This window comes from Halichoeres trimaculatus, unplaced genomic scaffold, assembly GCF_033239565.1.
Source record: "Halichoeres trimaculatus isolate MK-OKI-2021-1 unplaced genomic scaffold, fHalTri1.1 fHalTri1_scaffold_10, whole genome shotgun sequence".
NCBI classification, from domain to species: domain Eukaryota; kingdom Metazoa; phylum Chordata; class Actinopteri; order Labriformes; family Labridae; genus Halichoeres; species Halichoeres trimaculatus.
Genome location: NW_027437187.1, coordinates 37,319,116 through 37,338,693, shown reverse-complemented (window position 1 = coordinate 37,338,693; position 19,578 = coordinate 37,319,116). Strand labels below are relative to the sequence as shown.

The 19,578-nt window shown below is 40.0% G+C and overlaps 1 pseudogene; it reads left to right on the top strand.

The window, feature by feature from the left end:
- LOC141796310 (copine-8-like) overlaps positions 1-19,578 on the top strand; it is a 149,103-nt pseudogene that overhangs the window by 51,690 nt on the left and 77,835 nt on the right.

Here is a 19,578-nt window from a genome sequence, read left to right as displayed (position 1 = left end):
CTTAAAGCTGACGCTGGTGAACGTGTGCTTCAGGATAACCTTTGATAACTTGTGTTGTAAAGTTAAGAGCTCTGCATTGTTCTCCTGCTGCTCCAGGGAGGTCATTTCACTTAATATCCAGGCCTGATCCAATTTGCCACCCTTGATTAGACACCCACCCAGCCACGGGCTTTACTGGCTCCAGCTAGCATCTCGAGTTTCAACACCACCACATAAAAAACCACACAGAGCAGGGGAAGCAGGGGAAGCAGAGGCGTCAGGGAGAGCAGGGCTAACAGGATTTCCAGAAAGCTCCAGAGGAAGCTGAGTGTGTCTGGACTGCAGGGCCTAAGGCTAAAGAGAGCGTGGGATGCTGCTCTGCTGGCGCTTTGAGGGGAGTTTGGTGCCGTGTGGAGATCCTGAGGCGCTGAGTGGATGTGAGGGAGGTGGAGGTAATGATGTGCTGCGTGCGTGAGCTGCAGGAGCTGCAGGAGCTGCAGGAGCTGCAGCATGAAAAAAAGCGACTTCCAGACCTCAGGACAGAGGCTGAGGAGAGCAGGAGTAACCACAGCTCCTGTAACGAGGAGTGTGAGAAATGTGTGTGCGTGTGGAGCGCAGGAGACTGCCTCAGTGGCAGAGTGTGAATGTGTGTCTCTGTGTGAAGAAGTGTGTGTGTATTTTGGGAGATTTCTCCTTCCGAGGGCAGGCGAGAGTGTGTGTGTGTGTGTGTGTGTGTGTGTGTGGGCTGAGGCGAGTCGTGTCCTCGCTGTGAGTTATCGTAGCAGAGGGCCATCAGCCCAGAGGACAGAAGTGGGGCCTGATGCTCTCCCACTCACAACGTGCCCCCTGCAGGGCGCACACACAAAAACATCCACACACCAAATCCATCCTCCTCCATCTCTGCTCTCTCCTCAGCGCTACACACGCTAGCTCCACACGTTAGCTCCACACGTTAGCTCCACACGTTAGCTCCACATGTTAGCTCCACACGTTAGCTCCAAACTGTTAACTCCACACGTTAGCTCCAAACTGTTAACTCCACACTGTTAGCCCCTCACGTTAGCTCCACACGTTAGCTCCAAACTGTTAACTCCACACTGTTAGCCCCTCACGTTAGCTCCACACGTTAGCTCCAAACTGTTAACTCCACACTGTTAGCTCCTCACGTTAGCTCCACACGTTAGCTCCAAACTGTTAACTCCACACTGTTAGCTCCTCACGTTAGCTCCACACGTTAGCTCCAAACTGTTAACTCCACACTGTTAGCTCCTCACGTTAGCTCCACACGTTAGCTCCACGCGTTAGCTCCACATTTTATTAGCTCTTTGTAGCTTTGAAAAATATTGAAGACACCTCTGGGGAGATAAATCTACAAAAAGACTAATCTGGAAGAAAATACTGATTTTAATTCTGTGTGGATGGATTCATTTCACTTACAACGTGCCGGATTAATATACATGATTGATATGTGCAAGACATTAGCAAACAACAAAAAATTATGGGTTGAACATATTATCAGTGTATGTTAGGAAACAGGTTTTTCTTCAAAAAAATTTTAATGTTGCAAATTTAGTAATTTTTATTTATTTTAAAAATTAATTAAAAAAATTGTGCAATTTTTTTCAACTTGAATTTTCTTTAAAAAGATTGCAAATTTTAAAGTTGTTAGAAAAGTTGTAACTTTTTTTTTTTTTTTTTTACAAATTTTTAAAATTTACAAAATACTTAAAAAATTTGCAAATCCATTTTATTTAAATTTTCTTAAGATTTTGCAAATTTTTGATTCTTCAAATATTTTTTAAACTTTTCAATTTTCAAAATTTGTTGAATTTTTTTGCATATTTATATAATAAAAAAAAATAAATCTACAAAAGGCAAATCTGGAAGAAAACATTTTTTTTTATTTTTGTGTGGATGGATTCTTTGAATTGCCAGTTTAATAAACATGCTTAATATGTTGCAAGAAACAAGCAAACAAAAAATTACAAGTTTAGTGGTTTAATCAATATATGTTATTAAATTCAAGTATTCTTTCAAGTATTGATTTTTTTTTTTTTTGCAAATTTATTAAATTTTCATTTTGATTTATTTTTTTTTGGGATTTTCACAATTTTTGTAAAATTTCAAAAAAAAAAAAACAAGAACAAATTGTTAAATTTTAAATAAAGAATGCAATGATTCAAAATTTTTTCAAAAGTTTTGATTTATTTCTAAGATTTTATGTAATTTTTTTAAATTCTAATTTTTTTTTAAGTTTTGCAAAATATGGAAAATTCAGTTTTTGATAGTTTTGTAAGTTTATTCAAAACTAAGACATCACATTTACAACTCCATTAATTATTTAAAAAAATCTTGTTTCGACAATTATTCACTAGATTCTCACTCTTTTTAGAATTGTGTTCACTGTTTTGTCTTAACTGTTTCATGTCATTAGCAGCTCTGCACAAGCAATAAAACCCATAGAGAGACAGACAGAGAGGTCTATCAGAGTCCATCCACTGATCCAGAGTCAGAAAACCAAGACTTAGCTACGCTGCTCAGCTCACGTTTCCGTTGAATCTCTGACAATCCTTGTTTACGTCTGCCACCAGGAGCCGAGCTAGGAGCCAAATTTCTGGCTAAATCTCTGCCATTTTTTGTTGAATAAGATACAAAACCAGTGTTTGACTTATTCTGCTGCCATAATCAGACCATGTTAAGTGTTAATTGAAAAAAAAACCTATAATATGCCCTTTTAATGAACAAGAAATTGGAGAAATTGGCTGCACGACATAAAACACCCTGAAAGTGAAGAACGAAGCTCTCTGGACCAAACATTAAACCATCACAGTCGACGTGTGGAGGACACAGCTCTGAGCGGGAAAACTCACAAACAAACCGTCTGACAATGATGCACAAAGCCAACAATACCTGTAGCTACACGCATTCACCTTAACAACCTGGATATATATATATATGTGTGTGTGTGTTTACAGTACAGGTTAGATAACAGCCTGCGTCTCCCCTTGACCTTCACAGTGACCTCGCTCAGCTAATCAGCGGCGTGCAGCCTCACCGACAGACCAACACGTAAACAAACAAAGAGCTCCTTCATTTTTCATGAGCCACAGCGGGAAACCACAGCCAGTCTGAGCGAGGAGAGAGGACCAATCATTTTCATAATCGCTCCGACAGCTCGACTTTTACAGCAGCATGAGGAGAAATACACGGTCTTTAACGTGAACAGGGCAGAGATCCAGGTCCAGGTGAGATCCTGCAGCAGAGACAAAGATTAAATAAGAGGAATCTGGAAATCTGTCAAACTCTGCAAAGACGAGAGACGAACAGGAGACAAAGCCGCTCTGTAAAAACAGATATCTGAGCACGTCTGAGCGTCTCATTTCTCATGATAAATATTTCATTAGAGCAAAATCTGACAAACAGGTGAGAAAATTCACTCGGTTAGCTTTTTCCATTAAAACATTTTTTATTTCAAGAAACTTAAAATGTGTATCTTTTTTACTCCAGGGCAGACAAGGCTGTCAAAAGTACCATGTACCACTTCACCTAGAACCAAAAGGTACCATGTTTAGATATCTAAACCCATCCTTGTGACTGTGAGGGAGTTTAAGAGAAGGGGATTTTCCATGCTGCACATGAACACAACGTTACAAGGTTAAATAATGAAGAATAAATTTGTTGAATTGACATTTTTTATTATATTATCTAACAAATTAATATTTTTTTACCACATAAACAAATAAAAAAGTACCGAAAATTGGTACTGTTGGGTACTGGTACTGAGTGCCAGGTACCGGGCATCGGAACCATATCGCTTCAGATGTGAGGAGTACTCATCTCTTTTAGGAGTTGAAATATCAATACTTAATCAAGGGTCAAAGTATCCTGATATATCTCTGTATCAATATTTTCTTTCGGACCTCTATGTTGCGGTGCACGACACTGACGCCTAACTTCTCACAGCCCTTGATCCATCCGTCCATTTTTTTTTACCACTTTCCTGTTCAGGGTGGTTATATAAAAGTCAATCATCAAAAATAGTATCATATTGTGTTCAATTCTGCTGTTAAATAAAAAAAATTGTCAACATTTTTTTTTTTCTAAAGCTCCTTTCCTTTAGGTTTTATTCTCTGGTGTCACTTCACAGCAGGGGCGGAGCCAAGATTTCATTTTCGGGTGGGCCAACCCAACTCTGACAGAGCGTTAGGGCGTATTCAGACCTGGACTGTTTGGTCCACTTTAAACGGACCAGGGTTTGTTTCCCACGCTGGTGTGGACTTTTCATGCAGGTGTGAATAGACACAAACGAACCCTGGTGCGGACCAAACAACCGGACCCAGACCCACTTTTTGAGGTGGTCTTGGTCCGCTTCCAAACAAACTCTGGTGCGGTTCGTGGTTCTCCGGTGCAGGTCTGAATACAAACCAAGGTCCATCTGAACTAACTACAGGATACATGCTCCTTTTGGGCCTATAGAGCCACCGTAACCTAACCGTCTTTGGTTCATACCTGATCCTCCGTCTTCTGTTTAGCCACGCTGTTGCTGGCATGTTGTGGGTCAGGACACGCAGAGCATAGCGCCTCCTTGCTGCGATCATTGGTCTTCCTGTTCCTAAATTGTAAACGGTGTTGTTAAGCTGCTTTGAAGGAGCTGCTCTTGAAACTGAAAATGATTTAGCAGCTCTAATAAGAGCACAAACACATGTTTACCTCCATTTCCAGGTCTGTACTCTGTGTGCCGCCCTTTGTCAGTGCTGTCCAATGAGAGCACTGATCCTCACACACCTGGATGTGTTTACAGAATATAGTCCACTTGATAAAAGTACAATCTGAATTTGAACTGCACCAAACGAAAAAAATTAAGTCTGCTTTTGGTCCGGACCAAACAAGTGGACCAAAGGACTTTTCTGGTCTGAATACAGCCTTAATAACGATTGGTAAAAAAAACTGATATACTCCTTTCAGTGTTTGTGGTTGTTTTAGCTCCTTTCTTTATTGAGTTTTGGTGCATCAGACAGATCAACCTGTGATGGTTTTCCATGGTACTGAGCAAAGAATGGCGTTGTAGTGCTACAGCTTTCCACTTATTATAGGCTGTAAGAGCGGCTACATTAACCACAGTTGGATAAAAGACAGAAATATACTGTCTTTCATAAATCATTTTCTAGTCCCACCTATAAAACAAAAAGCTGGATGTTTCACCACTTCATTTTTATTTTTTATCCAACAGGCCAAAAAGATTACCAGCTCATTTTAAAGGGATAGGGAATCTGTCCATAACAAAACAAGTGTGAAGTGACGAAATTACACAGTGCTTTGTTTAAACTGATTTATGAAAAGATAATTTTAAAAAATCTTCCAAAGTTTAGGATGGGCTTGTTGAAATGTGGGTGGGCCAGGGACTGTTGAGCCCACCCATAAAGCCGCCCCTGCTTCACATCACCTGTGACCAGGGTGTGATTTGTTAAATGGGATTAAAGAGGGGGATGTTTCTTCTTTTCTTTTTTTAAATCAAGAAAAAAAAGCAATCATCAGGCCTTCTTTTTAAAGGGGCTGTGTGATCTGGAAAACTTCTGGATAAATGCCTGATCCTAACCCGCTCATCAGGGCTGTTTTTAAAGCAGGTTTCTGGGTAAAATGTCGGCTAAGCTGTGGAGCAGGAGCTTCACACGCCCTCATCCAGCTGATTAAAAGATTCACATTCTCCTCGTACTTCCTGTTCCTCCCTCAGGCTGTCCTTTCAAAATAAAGGCTCTGGAAGCGTTGCTGTCCTCCCCTCAGGCCTGGTCTGGGATCAGTGAAGCTTTGGCTGCTTCAGTCACCGTCATCAGCTCCTCACATTAACGAACCTATTATCATTAGACTTCTGGTTTTGTTTGACTCACCGACCTCGAACCTCTCAGCCAATCACAGGCCTCGCTCTGATGTGTCATCTCTCCTCTCCTCTCCTCTCTGCAGGTACGATCTGGACTGCAAGAGCGACAACCTCTCCAAACACGTGAGTGTCTCCTTCACCCCGACCGCAGCTCAATCAGCCACGCATTCAGGGAGACGCTAGAGCCAAATGTTTACCCTCCCAGTACAATAGGCGGCTGATTTAAATCAGAATGTCAGAGGTAAGAGTGTCACCGCGGGGACGGAGCAGCGTGTTGGCGTTTCAGCCTCCTTCAGGAGAGACGCAGCGGTTTGTGACCCGTACCAAAGGCATTCAGAGGGTTTTACACCCAGCGCTCCGAATCAGAAACAGTCAGGGGAAATCCTCCACAGCTGCTCAGAGACGGGACGTTAAAGTCTGTCCTCTCTGATCGTGGTCTCCTCACAGAGGTCGACCTGCTGCTGCTGCGGCTCCCAGAGATTAGAAACTCATTTATCCCAGCGGCTATCAGCTCGGCTCATTCCTCTGCTGCTGTTATTTCAGAGTTTGATTTCCTCCACTCCTCTGTTTTATCTCCTCTCAATGTTTGGGTCAATCTTTTTATTGCTCTGCTTTTTTTTTTTTACTGCCGTCTGCTAAACAAATTGCTCTTCACTGAGATAATAACATTTACGTTGAGTACGACCTTGGCTGAGCCAGGAGCCAGAAAGCGAACTCTGGTCACAATCATCATGCAGTTAAAGTCTCTGTGAGGAGTTTCTGAGTCATCCTGAAAAAGTCTCTTTCTAGATTTCTGCCTGATCCTGATTCACACTTTAAAATGAGATTATGAGCTCCAATACAGGTTATTGCTAAATGCTACTTCTTAGCTTCCAAACAAAGTTTAGCAGAGAGAAGAGAGATCTGTGTTTTTCTCTGCTGAAAATGATTTCTGTGATTAATTTTGTAGTGATGGTGGACACTGGAGCCTAACTGTCAGACAGAAAAAGGACAGAAGAGCAGAAGAAAGAGAAACAGGAGAGAGGTAGAGCACAAGCTAAAGGCTAACAACACAACTTAAAGGCTAGAACATAGGCCTAAGGCTAAAATAAGAGCCAACAGCCAAAAGACAAGCTAAAGGCTGAAATATGAGCTAAAAGCTAAAGTACTAGCCAAAGACCAAAAACTAAAACATGAACTTATGGCTAAACATGACCTTGAGACTAAAACAGGAGCCAAAAACAAAACAACCCCTGAAGACCAACCTAAAACACAGTCTGAAAGCTGAAACACAAGCTACAGGCTAAAACATGAGCTAAAGCCTAAAACTCCAGCTAAAGACAAAAAGCTAAAACACGAGCTAGAGACTAAACATGAAACACAGGCTAAAAGGTTAGAACAAAATGTGGGGTTATAAACAAGAGTTTAAGACTAAAATACGAGCTTGTGGCAAAAAAAAACACCAGCTGAAGGCGAAAATATAAGCTAAGAGCTAAAACATGAGCTAAAGGCTAAAAAAGGCTACAGGCTAAAACACGAGTAAAGACTAAAACACAAGCAAAGGCTAAAACACAAGCTAGAAACTAAAATGAGAGTTAATGGCTACAACAAAAGGTTGAGTTATAAACAAGAGGTAAAGGCTAAAACACAAGCTTAAGGCTAAAACATGAGCTACAGACTTAAACACCAGCTAAAGCCTTAAACATAAGCTAAGAGCTAAAACATGACTTAAAGGCTAAACATGAGCTACAAGCCTAAACACAAGCTAGAGACTAAAACATGAGCTAAAGGCTAAATACGAGTTAAGGCTAAAACACACGCTAGAAACTAAAATGCGGGCTAATGGCTAAAACTCAAGTAAAAGGGCTAAATGTAAGCTAGAGACACGAGCTTATGGCTAAAGCATGAGCTGTAGCTAAAACACTAGCTTTTTGTTTTGTATTGTGTTTTTTGGCCTTTGTGTTTTGTTTTTTTAATAAAAAAAAAAAAGGAAAAATCAATTAAATTGACAACTAAAAAAAATAAAACATCAGCTAGAGACTAAAACAAAAGCCTGAAGCTAAAACATGAGCTAAAGACTAAATCACGAGCTTGAGGCCAAAACACCAGGTTGAGGCTAAAACATGTGCTAAAAGCTAAAACACCAGCTAGAGACTTAAACATGAGCTAATGGCTGAAACACTAGTTCAAGGCTAAAACACAGACTAAAGGCTGAAAACATGGTCTGGAGACTAAAACATGAGCGAGAGACTAAAACATCAGCTAAAGGCTAAACACGAGTCAAAGGCTAAAACACAAGCTAGAAACCAAAATGCAGGCTAATGGCTAAAACTCAAGTAAAGGGCTAAATTTAAGCTAGAGACTAAAACACTAGCTTATGGCTAAAGCATGAGCTATAGCTAAAACACCAGCTAGAGAGGCCAGAGGCAAATACACACCAACAGGCTTTATAGTAGGGGTTTAATGAAAGACAACTGATGTTGGGAATGTAGAAACAGGGGAACACTGGGACAGCTTTGGTGATTTTGAGACTGGAGGAAACGATGTAAATACCTGAAACATACAGTACTGTCACAAATATGTAAGAACAAATGAAAGATGCACACGTCCTGCCAACATTTTTTATTTTGTTTTGTTTTGTATTGTTTCTTTGTTCGTCTTTTGTGTTTTGTCTTTTTTGTGAAAAAAAGGAAAAAAATCAATACAATTGCCAATTAAAAAAAAAAAAAAAACACCGGCTAGAGACTAAAACAAGAGCCTAAAGCTAAAACATGAGCTTAATGCTAATACATGAGCTAAAGACTAAAACATGAGCTAATGGCTAAAACACAAGTTAAAGGCTAAAACACCAGGTTGAAGGCTAAAACATGAGCTAAAAGCTAAAAAACCAGCTAGAGACTTAAACATGAGCTAATGACTGGAACACAAGTTCAAGGCTAAAACACTGACTAGAGGCTGAAAACATGAGCCAGAGACTGAAACATCAACTAGAGACCAAAACATGAGCTAAAGGCCAAAACACCAGCTGAAGGAAGAACATGAGCTAAAGGCAAAAACACCAGCTCAAGGTAAAACATGAGCTAAAGGCCAAAACACCAGCTGAAGGTAAAACATGAGCTAAAGGCCAAAACACCAGCTGAAGGTAGAACATGAGCTAAAGGCCAAAACACCAGCTGAAGGTAGAACATGAGCTAAAGGCCAAAACACCAGCTGAAGGTAAAACATGAGCTAAAAGCTAAAAAACCAGCTAGAGACTTAAACATGAGCTAATGACTGGAACACAAGTTCAAGGCTAAAACACTGACTAGAGGCTGAAAACATGAGCCAGAGACTGAAACATCAACTAGAGACCAAAACATGAGCTAAAGGCCAAAACACCAGCTGAAGGAAGAACATGAGCTAAAGGCAAAAACACCAGCTCAAGGTAAAACATGAGCTAAAGGCCAAAACACCAGCTGAAGGTAAAACATGAGCTAAAGGCCAAAACACCAGCTGAAGGTAAAACATGAGCTAAAGGCCAAAACACCAGCTGAAGGTAGAACATGAGCTAAAGGCCAAAACACCAGCTGAAGGTAAAACATGAGCTAAAGGCCAAAACACCAGCTGAAGGTAGAACATGAGCTAAAGGCCAAAACACCAGCTGAAGGTAAAACATGAGCTAAAGGCCAAAACACTAGCTGAAGGTAAAACATGAGCTAAAGGCCAAAACACCAGCTGAAGCTAGAACATGAGCTAAAGGCCAAAACACCAGCTGAAGGTAGAACATGAGCTAAAGGCAAAAACACTGGCTAAAGACCAATCTATAACACAGACTGAAGGCTAAAACATGAGCTAAAACTCCAGCTAAAGACCAAAAACTAAAACACGAGGTAGCGACTAAAACACAAGCTAAAAGCTAAAAACACAGGCTGGGCTGAAAGTCTTTTTTATTTTCTCGTCTTAGCCCAGATTTCTGCTTTTTCGCAGTCTGTACCTCAGCAGCGTTCACAGTCTTGAGTGCCAAACAGTTCTTAGTTGTTACTTCCTTCTTAACACTTTTAGCTAGTTTGGTTTTATGTCCATCAGTCTGTCGTCTTATCCGGGTCCAGGTCAAAAGGGCAGCAGTGTTGTCAGCCAACACCGGTGTCTCCTGCCCCCCGCCACTTTGACTAGCTCCTCTGGGGGGTACTGAGGTTTTCCCAGGAAGGCCAAGAGATACTGTCTTTGTCACCATATCCTGGCTCCTCTCCTGGGGAGATGCCCAAACCTCCTCGTCTGACTCCTGGAGCTCATACTCTAAATGTTCTTTAAGTTGTATTAGTCTCTAATGTCCGATAGATTAGATTAGATCCTGCCTGTTTGGACGTGTGTTTAAAACTGTCGTGAACGAACCATCAGAGGAATCTCCAGCCTCTGCTTCTCTGTGCAGAAGAAAACATCTGTCTGTATCTTTTTTTGAGCGTCTTTTCAACCTCTTCCATAAATGCGTCAGTGTGAGATCATGTTTGGTGATTTTCAGGGTGTATGGAGGTGTATCATCTGCGTAAAATTGATGCTTTATAAAAAAAAAAGAGGGTGGAAACACGCCGTAGCTCCGAGCAGATTTCTAGCTTGTCAGAACGATCAGATAAAGACGGGGAAGATCACCCCCGTTTTTCTTTCTAAACGACGTAAACGTTTGTGACAACAGTCAGCTGAGAGGCTTTGATAATGAGAGCAGATTAAATCAGCTCTGTCGTTTCGGTGTCAGTCTCTTTCTCCCGCTCATGATGGGTCACATTTGTAAACATCTCCTGTCAGAGCTGGGATTTTACTCCCAAACACGTCACCTGCTCCTTTTTCCTGGTTTCTCCACCTCCTCTTTCAGATTCTCCTTCTCTCCATCCTTCACGAGGAGCAGCGTCCTGCTCCAGATCTGGATCTCACACCCCCAGACCCACTTCTTTTCACTTTGCTTCATCCTCCGCCAACTGCAGGCGGGATCTTCTCCTCTTCCTCCCCCAGCCCCAGCCCCAGCCCTGCTGCCCCCCGGGCTTCCACTCAGAGCGCTGAGCGATGTGCACGTAGCCACTCACTCTCAGCGTGAAGGCCGGGGACGCTTGGATGCGTCCGTCGTCGCTGTGGATGTGTGGGATTAGAGATCTGGCACGCGGTGATGGCTCCATTGTCCGGGCACGGTCCATCTCCTGTCGCCGAGCTTTAAATAACGTGGAAAAATGAGGAATGCACGAGTACAGAGTCTGTCTTGGCAGCTTCAGTGGACGTGTTGTTGAGGATGCTCCGTTCCTCCCACCACAGCAGATGTTTCTTCTCTGGCCATATGGCGTGCATACCTTAAACAGACACGACTGTAGGAGACGTGCAAAGAGCGAGCGTACAGTAAATCTAATGAATCATTCCTTATCGCAGGAGTCTGAAACCTTTATTTTCATTGGAGCCATTTTTCCTCAGCTCACCTGGAGTAAAGTCATTCAGGAGACACAAAACCTACATTATCTTTACAATAAAGACAAAAGAGTGTATATAATAAAAGACAGGGAAAATCCTGTAAAAAATTATCTGACAAAGATTTTTTTTGTTGTTTTTAAAATTTAACATGTGATTTATTAGTTTGTTCATCTTTGAAATTTGCAAATATTTTTTGAAAAATTTTAAAATTTGTAATGTCATAAATTTTGTAAGTTTGGAAAATTAATGAAATTTTAATAAGTTGGACAATTATTCCAAAAAATGTTAAATGTAATAAAAAATTGCAAAAGTTCTTTGAAAAATTACATTGAAAAATGTGCAATAAATTTTGGAATTCAAAAAATTTCCCAAAACTTTTGTAAATTTGCGAAAAAAAGAAAAAAAAATTGCTTAATTTTCCAGAAATTGCACATAATTCAAATGTTCCATTTTTCAATTATTTATAGATTTTCTAAAGATACACAAAAACAATTATTATTGTTACTATTATTATTATTATTATTTTATTTTTTTTTATTTTATTTTTTTTTATTATTATTTAATCATATCGTTATTTTTAATACATTAAAAAAATAATAATAATTATTATTATTATTTGTAATAATAGTAATTTCCAAAAAATTGCACAAAATTCAAGTTTTCCATTTTTCAATTATTATTTTTTTTGTGATAGATAATAATAATAATAATAATAATAATAATAATAATAATAATAATAATTATTATTATTATTATTATTATTATTATTATTATTATTATTATTATTATTATTGTAATAATTATTATTATTGTAATAATTATTATAATTGTAATTATTATTATAGGTATTATTGTTAAATTAAAATTAGAATTATTATTATCATTAATTGTAGTAATAGTGTTATTATAATAAAATAATATTGTTGGTAAATAATAATAATAACAGTAATACGAATTACAATTTATTAATATTTAGTTGATATTATTTTAGATTTATTTCCTCATGTATGTTTTTATTTTAATTTATGATTCATTTTACAATTCATGAAAAATCAGAAACTTGACAAAAAATGCAGTTTTCAAAAATTCAAAAAATGGCAAAATCTTCAAAAATTCTTAATCAGAATTTTTTTTTTTTGTTGTTTTAAACGCAAAAATTTAAAAAAATATTTGAATTTAATTTTTATTTATTTTCACTGTCTTCAATCTATAATACCCTCTTTAAGAATAATACAAATTCTTTCTCTAATAAATTTTAAAGCTACAAGGAGCCACTGCAAAGGAGTCAAGGGCCACATGTTGCCCCAGAGCCACAGGTTGAAGACCCTCACATTATCGTCCTTCCTGGCAGATGATGTAGATGTTTCTCCCTGGGCCTGACTCCTGACAGCTCTGTGCTTTATTTACTCCACGCTGTGTTTGTGTGAGGATCCTCCAATAAGCTTCCTGCAAACAGAAAATCTCATTTCAAAGTTTTTCTTCATTATTTTAAACTCCATCAGCAGGAGAGCGAGGCAGGGAAATGGCTTCTTTGTTTGCACACAGTAATTAACTTAACTCACTGTGTTCCCGCTCGGCGCTCGGAGAGCAGTCAAACTTTTACTCCCCTTATTAAATTTACAATAGCTTGGAGGGGATAATTATTTCCTTTCTTCTCCTTTTGTGCTCCTGAAATGTTGAATAATGAACTTTCTTCTTTCAGAGCAAACACTCTGAGAAGTTGAGAGAGGGAAGCTCGGCTTTAAGGCGACATTAGCCTCCTGTGATTAGGAAAAACAGCAGAAATCACCTCATTTTGGTGAATTATCAGGAAACAAACGCTGAATTTGACTCTTTATGTGCTTTTTATTGGTTTCCTTTTGTCTCTCTTTGACTTCCTGAGAGGTCGCTCGGCATCTTTCGTCTCTCTGGGAACACAGTCTGGGCAGCAGAGGCGATAACAAAAAGGAGTTATGTCTGCGTTTCCTTTCACTCAGACGCTCTGTTGGGTACATTTTGTTCATTCGGGAAAATGAACACGAGCTGTGAACATGTTTCTTATCGTCTTTCTGCGCCGTAACTTTTTTTTCGTCAGCACTTTATTGTGCTGGCTCCACATCTGCAGACTCTGCCTGGAAGTCGAAAAAAAAACAGGGCTGGAAACAGAGATTTGAAGTCCAGGCCCGTACTCACAAAGCATCTTCATCTCCTCTGGAGAGAAGGAGCCTGTCCCCATGATCTGGATTTTTTTTATCAGATATCCCATCATTTTCTCCTCCACGTAAATATCAGCCATGTCTGAATCGTTGTTTGTATTTTGAAATCGCTCGATATAACAATCTAGCTATCTCTGCTATAGCTACAGCTAATGCTAATAATAGCTCGAGTGATGTCAGAGCAGGGTTACACATTCACAGTAAACAGACTTCACTACCATGAACTGCATTTCATGAAGGATCAGACAGATAAGCTGCATTAGCTACATAAGCTAACGTCAAGCTAACATTACAGTATTCAAAAGCTGCATAATATTGTTTCTGAATGCTGCAACGTTAGCTTAACCTTAGCTTTTCATGGCTTTTTTGACAGGGTAAGATGAAGGTAAAAGGGTAAGAATGAGAACTGGGATTGGTCTCAGTTTGACCGTAGGTAATTTTAATCATGAAATATGTTGCAGTACTGCTTTTGACCACTAGGTAAGGCAGTGACTTTGATATATTTATCATCTTCTCATAATTTAATTCGGGGAGAGATCATGAAACAATGTGGATGATTTCAAGCATTTTTTTAGGTGCAAATGGGAGTATCACTTGTGTCCAGTAGGTGGCGCTATTGCTACACGGCAAAAAAAAAAAAAAAAATCTTATCAAGTGTTTTTGTTTTATTTTCAGTAGAACAGTAGTACAAAAGTTACTCATTATTACTCATTTCTCATCTTTGTCTTTAAATAACTTGACATGAGACAGTTTTCTGACAAAACACAAGATTTCTATTTTTTGCAGTGTACCGTATCATTTCAATGGAGAAAGACACCCATCTCTGGTCGAGACACCATCCTCTTCTTAATCCTCTTCCTCCACTTTGTTTACAGATTGCTAGGAACCAAAAAGCTCATTATTGAATCCACTATCCTTGGAAATTTGGTTCTTGTACCAAAGCCGATTCACTAAAAAACCACAGCTCCTGGCTTTACACTGTAAAAAACTGAAACCTTATCAAGTGTTTTTGTCTTATTTTCAGTAGAAAATGTCTTTTTAGACTTAATATGAGCCACATTCACCTGAACAGTCCAGAGAAATGTCTGATTTCCAAACTTTGAAAGAAATGAACATAATTTCAAGACTGTACGTACGACAAACGCGCAATACAAAGTATTGCAACACTGTCATAAACAAACTGTTGTCCTTTGTCTTTGATAAATCTAAAAACACTTGATAAGATTTCAGTTTTTTACAGTGTAAAGCCAGGAGCTGTGGTTTCTTTGTGAGTCGGCTTTGGTACAAGAACCAAATCTCCAAGGTTATTGGACTCAATAATGAGCTTTTTGGTTCCTAACAATCTGTAAACAAAGTGGATGAAGAGGATTGTAGTGTCTTTACCAGGGATGGGTGACTTTCTTAATTGAAATGATACAGTACACTGCAAAAAATTAAAATCTTGTGTTCTGTCCTATTTTGTCAGAAAAATGTCTAATTTCACGTTATTAAAAGACAAAAATGACTAATGAGTAATTATGAGTAACTTTTCTACTGCTTTTCTACTGAAAATAAGACAAAAACTTACTCGAAAACCCTCAGAGAGCACAGACCTCCACCAAGCATATTGTGATTGTCACCAACGCTTAAGTCTTACTTTAATGTTATACTTCCTTTCAGCAGACTGTCTGCTACAGTTAGGTGTTAGCTACAGGTTTGTACGATAATTTGTTTCCTGACAGTGGTGAAAATGATGATGACCCAGTTCATATTTCATATTCTGGATCTTAGTATCCAGAATATTGTCAGGATCTGGATCGTACTTTTACATCTGTCAGAAATTATGATGACCTTGTCTTGTAAGCAATCTGATCATTTATGGTGGAGTTATATACACATATGGTGAAAACAGGCCTATCTCACAAAGAAAAGTCCTGGATCCAGACGATGATCCAGTTCACCTCCAAAATTTAACCACTTCTCCCTTATCCCATTTTTAACATTTCCTGAAACTTTCATCAAGATCTGTTTGTTACTTTTTGAGTTATGTTGTTCATTAACAGACAAACTCTCCCAAAAACATAACCTCCTTGGAGTAGGAAATAAGACAATTTTTAATAAGAATAAAACAAAAATACTTGATAGGATTTCAGTTTTTTGCAGTGTTGGTCAGGCTCAGGCTGGATACATCGTGCTGTGGCTGTTTATTAGCCTCCGTCTGATTGGCTGCACCTTCATGCTTCGCTCACAGACTGAAGCTCTCTGATGAGCTCAAACTGCAAACTGAGTCTTTCATAAGGAAATGTTTCTCTAGAAGCACAATGTGATGACAGCAGAAGAAGGAAGCAGCTGTTTCATCTACGGTGAGCCACACAGGACAAAAAGCAGGTTACTTTCTGACCTTGGTTGTGTTGTGATCAAAGCCCTGACGCTGACAGCCGTCACGGTTTTATCTCAGGGAGCAAAACGCCAACCCAGCCTCTGACTGCGAGGCGCCTCAGCTCCTGGTCTGGGTTTTTCGGAGTGTATCGGTCTCTGAGCTGGGTTTGCTCGCTCGCAGCGCTCGCCGTGCGGAAAGGCCAGAGCTTTTTTTGTCATCTCGCTTTTTGTTTCAAGACCTCGACTCGGGGAGAAAATGCTCAGCACCGGCAAAGATCTTTGGAGCAGCTTTCTGCCCGCCGGACTCAACACGGCTCATCTGTCAAGCTCTCTGCACACACACACACACACACACACACACACACACACACACTCACACACACTCACTGACATATACGCGTATACATGCATGCCTTCTCACACACATGCATACACAATCTGGCAGGGAGGCCTCAGTATTGGAGCGTGAAGAGTCTTTCCTTGCCTGTTGTAAACACATTGCTTTACTCCTCCTCCTCCTCCTCCTCCTCCTTCTCCTCCTCCTCCTCCTCACACTGGGCTAATAAGTCAGAAAGGGACGGATAAATGCACCAAAAGAGAAGCCTCGTCCCAAATCTCTTAAAAAATGCCTGAGAGTCTGAACCTCTGAAGTCTGATTCCTCGTGGCAGGAGGATCCAGAGTTGTGGGTCTCCGACAGCTCTCCTGCTGTCACTTTCAGTTTTCAGTTTGGACCAGGGAAAAACCAGCAGAGGATCTCAGACGGTGTCCTGACTCATTGGGGATAAAAACTCAGAAATATGAGGAGCAGCAACTCCACGTGTAACAGTTCATTTGTAAAATTTGGCAAAAATTTAACCTCAGTGTCAAAAAATGTGTCAGTGAATCTCAGACACGTTTGATGAAACAAAGGGTTATTACAGACTAAAGAAGCTTTATTGATGAAGACGTTTTTTATTGGTGGATATATTATTAAAAACTGATCATCCTTTGACGTTAGGACGTCTTCCTGTTTGAGAATCTTTCTAGATTTGCAAAAACACAAATATGCTCCATTAGAGGCACTCAGGCTCAGTCTTAGGTTAACGAGAGCATAATCAGCTCCTGTGCTCCCCCTACTGGTCTCGCTAGGGACTGTGTAGCATGCAAATTATGTGACTGTTGTATATTATAGTTGTCACTTTGGAACTATTCACTGTATTCTGTGTTTCATGGATTATAAGTCACAATTTTTTTCATCGTTTGTCTGGTTTTGCGGTTTAAGCCCCGTTTCCACCAAGTGGTTCAGTTCAGTTTGTCTCAGCACGCCACACATTTTACAGCGTTTCCACTGACAAACCTCAGGACAGATCCACAAATCACCGATCCGTACCGTCCCACTTTTTGGTTTCCTTCTGTTGGGGTGTCAGACTAAACCAATCCAACCCCAGAAGGCGGAGCTAGAAACACTGCAGTCTGCTGATTGGTGGAAAGAGCCACATCCTGATCACAAAGGAGACCAGTTTCTGGATGTCTTCATCGTTGCTCTTTGTTTACTGTGTCATGTTTTTCTTCTTCGTTGGATTTATTACACTCTGTTGCGCTGCTAGGGCGTCAAGCTATTACGTAGCTGATGCAGCTATCAGCATCCAGCTTACACGCCACCTACCATGAGGGGGCACTGTTGGCTGTGGAAACACAAACAGTATCAGGATTTACTGATCCGACCCGTATTGCAGACTGCTCGATGGAAACGAAGCTTTACAGTCAGTTGTGACTTAGATACCATACACTGCCATACCATGTAGAGCTGTGTCATTGGATACTTCAAAAGAGAAAGATCGATAAATTCATACATGAGGAGTATTGATGGGGAAATTAAGGATGTTCAATACCACTTTTTTTCAGACCGATACCAGTAACAGTACTTCTTCTTGAGTACTCACCGATACTGAGTACCGATTCTACTAGTACTTTTGATACATAAAATTTCTGTTAATGGATGACAGATCATTATGATCAAAGACAGCACAGTCACTCTGACATTAAGTCCAAATAAAACACAAACAACTCTCTGAGTTTACAGGGTTTTTTTGATAAATAAAAAATATATATATTAAAAGTGCAAAATAAAACTAGCAACTGTCAGAGTTTAAGTATTTTTAAAGTAAACTTAGGGTGTATTCAGACCTGGACTGTTTGGTCCACTTTAAACGGACCAGGGTTCGTTTCCCACGCTGGTCTGGACTTTTCATGCAGGTGTGAATAGACACAAACGAACCCTGGTGCAGACCAAACAACTGGACCCAGACCCACTTTTTGAGGTGGTCTCGGTCCGCTTCCAAACGAACTCTGATGCGGTTCGTGGTTCTCCGGTGCAGGTCTGAATACAAACCAAGGTCCATCTGAACTAACTACAGGACACATGCTCCTTTTGGGCCTATAGAGCCACCGTAACCTAACCGTCTTTGGTTCATACCTGATCCTCCATCTTCTGTTTAGCCACGCTGTAGCTAGCATGTTGTGGGTCAGGACACACAGAGCATAGCGCCTCCTTGCTGCGATCACTGGTCTTCCTGTTCCTAAATTGTAAACGGTGTTGTTAAGCTGCTTTGAAGGAGCTGCTCTTGAAACTGAAAATGATTTAGCAGCTCTAATAAGAGCACGAACACATGTTTACCTCCATTTCCAGGTCTGTGCTCTGTGTGCCGCCCTTTGTCAGAGCTGTCCAATGAGAGCACTGATCCTCACACACCTGGATGTGTTTACACAATATAGTCCACTTGGAAAAAGTACAATCTGAATACGAACCGCACCAAACGACAAAAATAAAGTCTCTCTTTTGGTCCGGACCAAACAAGTGGACCAAAGGACTTTTCTGGTCTGAATACAGACTAAAGTGCAAAATAAAACAGTTTTACTGTCAACTCTCCCTGGTTCATTCATGTTGTCTGAACAGGACCTGATGCACATTTGCCGTGGTATCAAACTGCAGCAATTAGCATCATCTAGTGGTGAGGAGGACTTACTCTTGATACGTTTTTTTTGCCTAGAGTATCTGCAGCTGGTATCTGCAGCCTTCACGAGTACTGATACCTTGAAAAAAGGCTGGTATCAGCTCATTACCAAGACCAGATATCGGTACTCGCCCATTCCTAGAGGAAATATCTCCACAACCCTGACAGCACTTTTTAAAAGTGAGCAGAGTGAATGAGAGGAGCATGGAGAGAAAAGAAACCGAAACTGAAGTATGGTCACAGATATGAGGTGCTTTAGGAAAATATTTAAACTTTCTAATTTACAAATTCTTATTATTAAAACAGTTTTCTCTGGAAAAAATGAAAATATAGAAAATAATTCTAAATAAATGTAACTTATATTAATTTGGTATGTTCCTCCAAGACACATTATTTTGTTTTTTTATGGGAGTGAACCCTCCAGTATTTCACAGCCTGTACGCTCAGTAATGAGTCGACCGGCCCCAGGGGGGGGTGCCAGGACGCTCCACCACGCTGTTTTTTGTTGGTATAATAAAACAATAAGAAAAATGATGAAATCCTCAGAAACTGTTTTTTTTCTTTTCTCCAACTCGAACCTTTTCATCTTGTGTTGCTGAAGCGTGGCGTGTTTGTTTGTTTGTTTGTTGCAGGACTTCCTGGGACAGGCCTTCTGCACGCTGGGGGAAATCGTCGGCTCCCTGGGGAGTCGTTTGGAGAAACCTTTGATGTAAGTACGTTCACACACACACACACACACACACCAACAAACATTTCTCTTTCAATTAGACT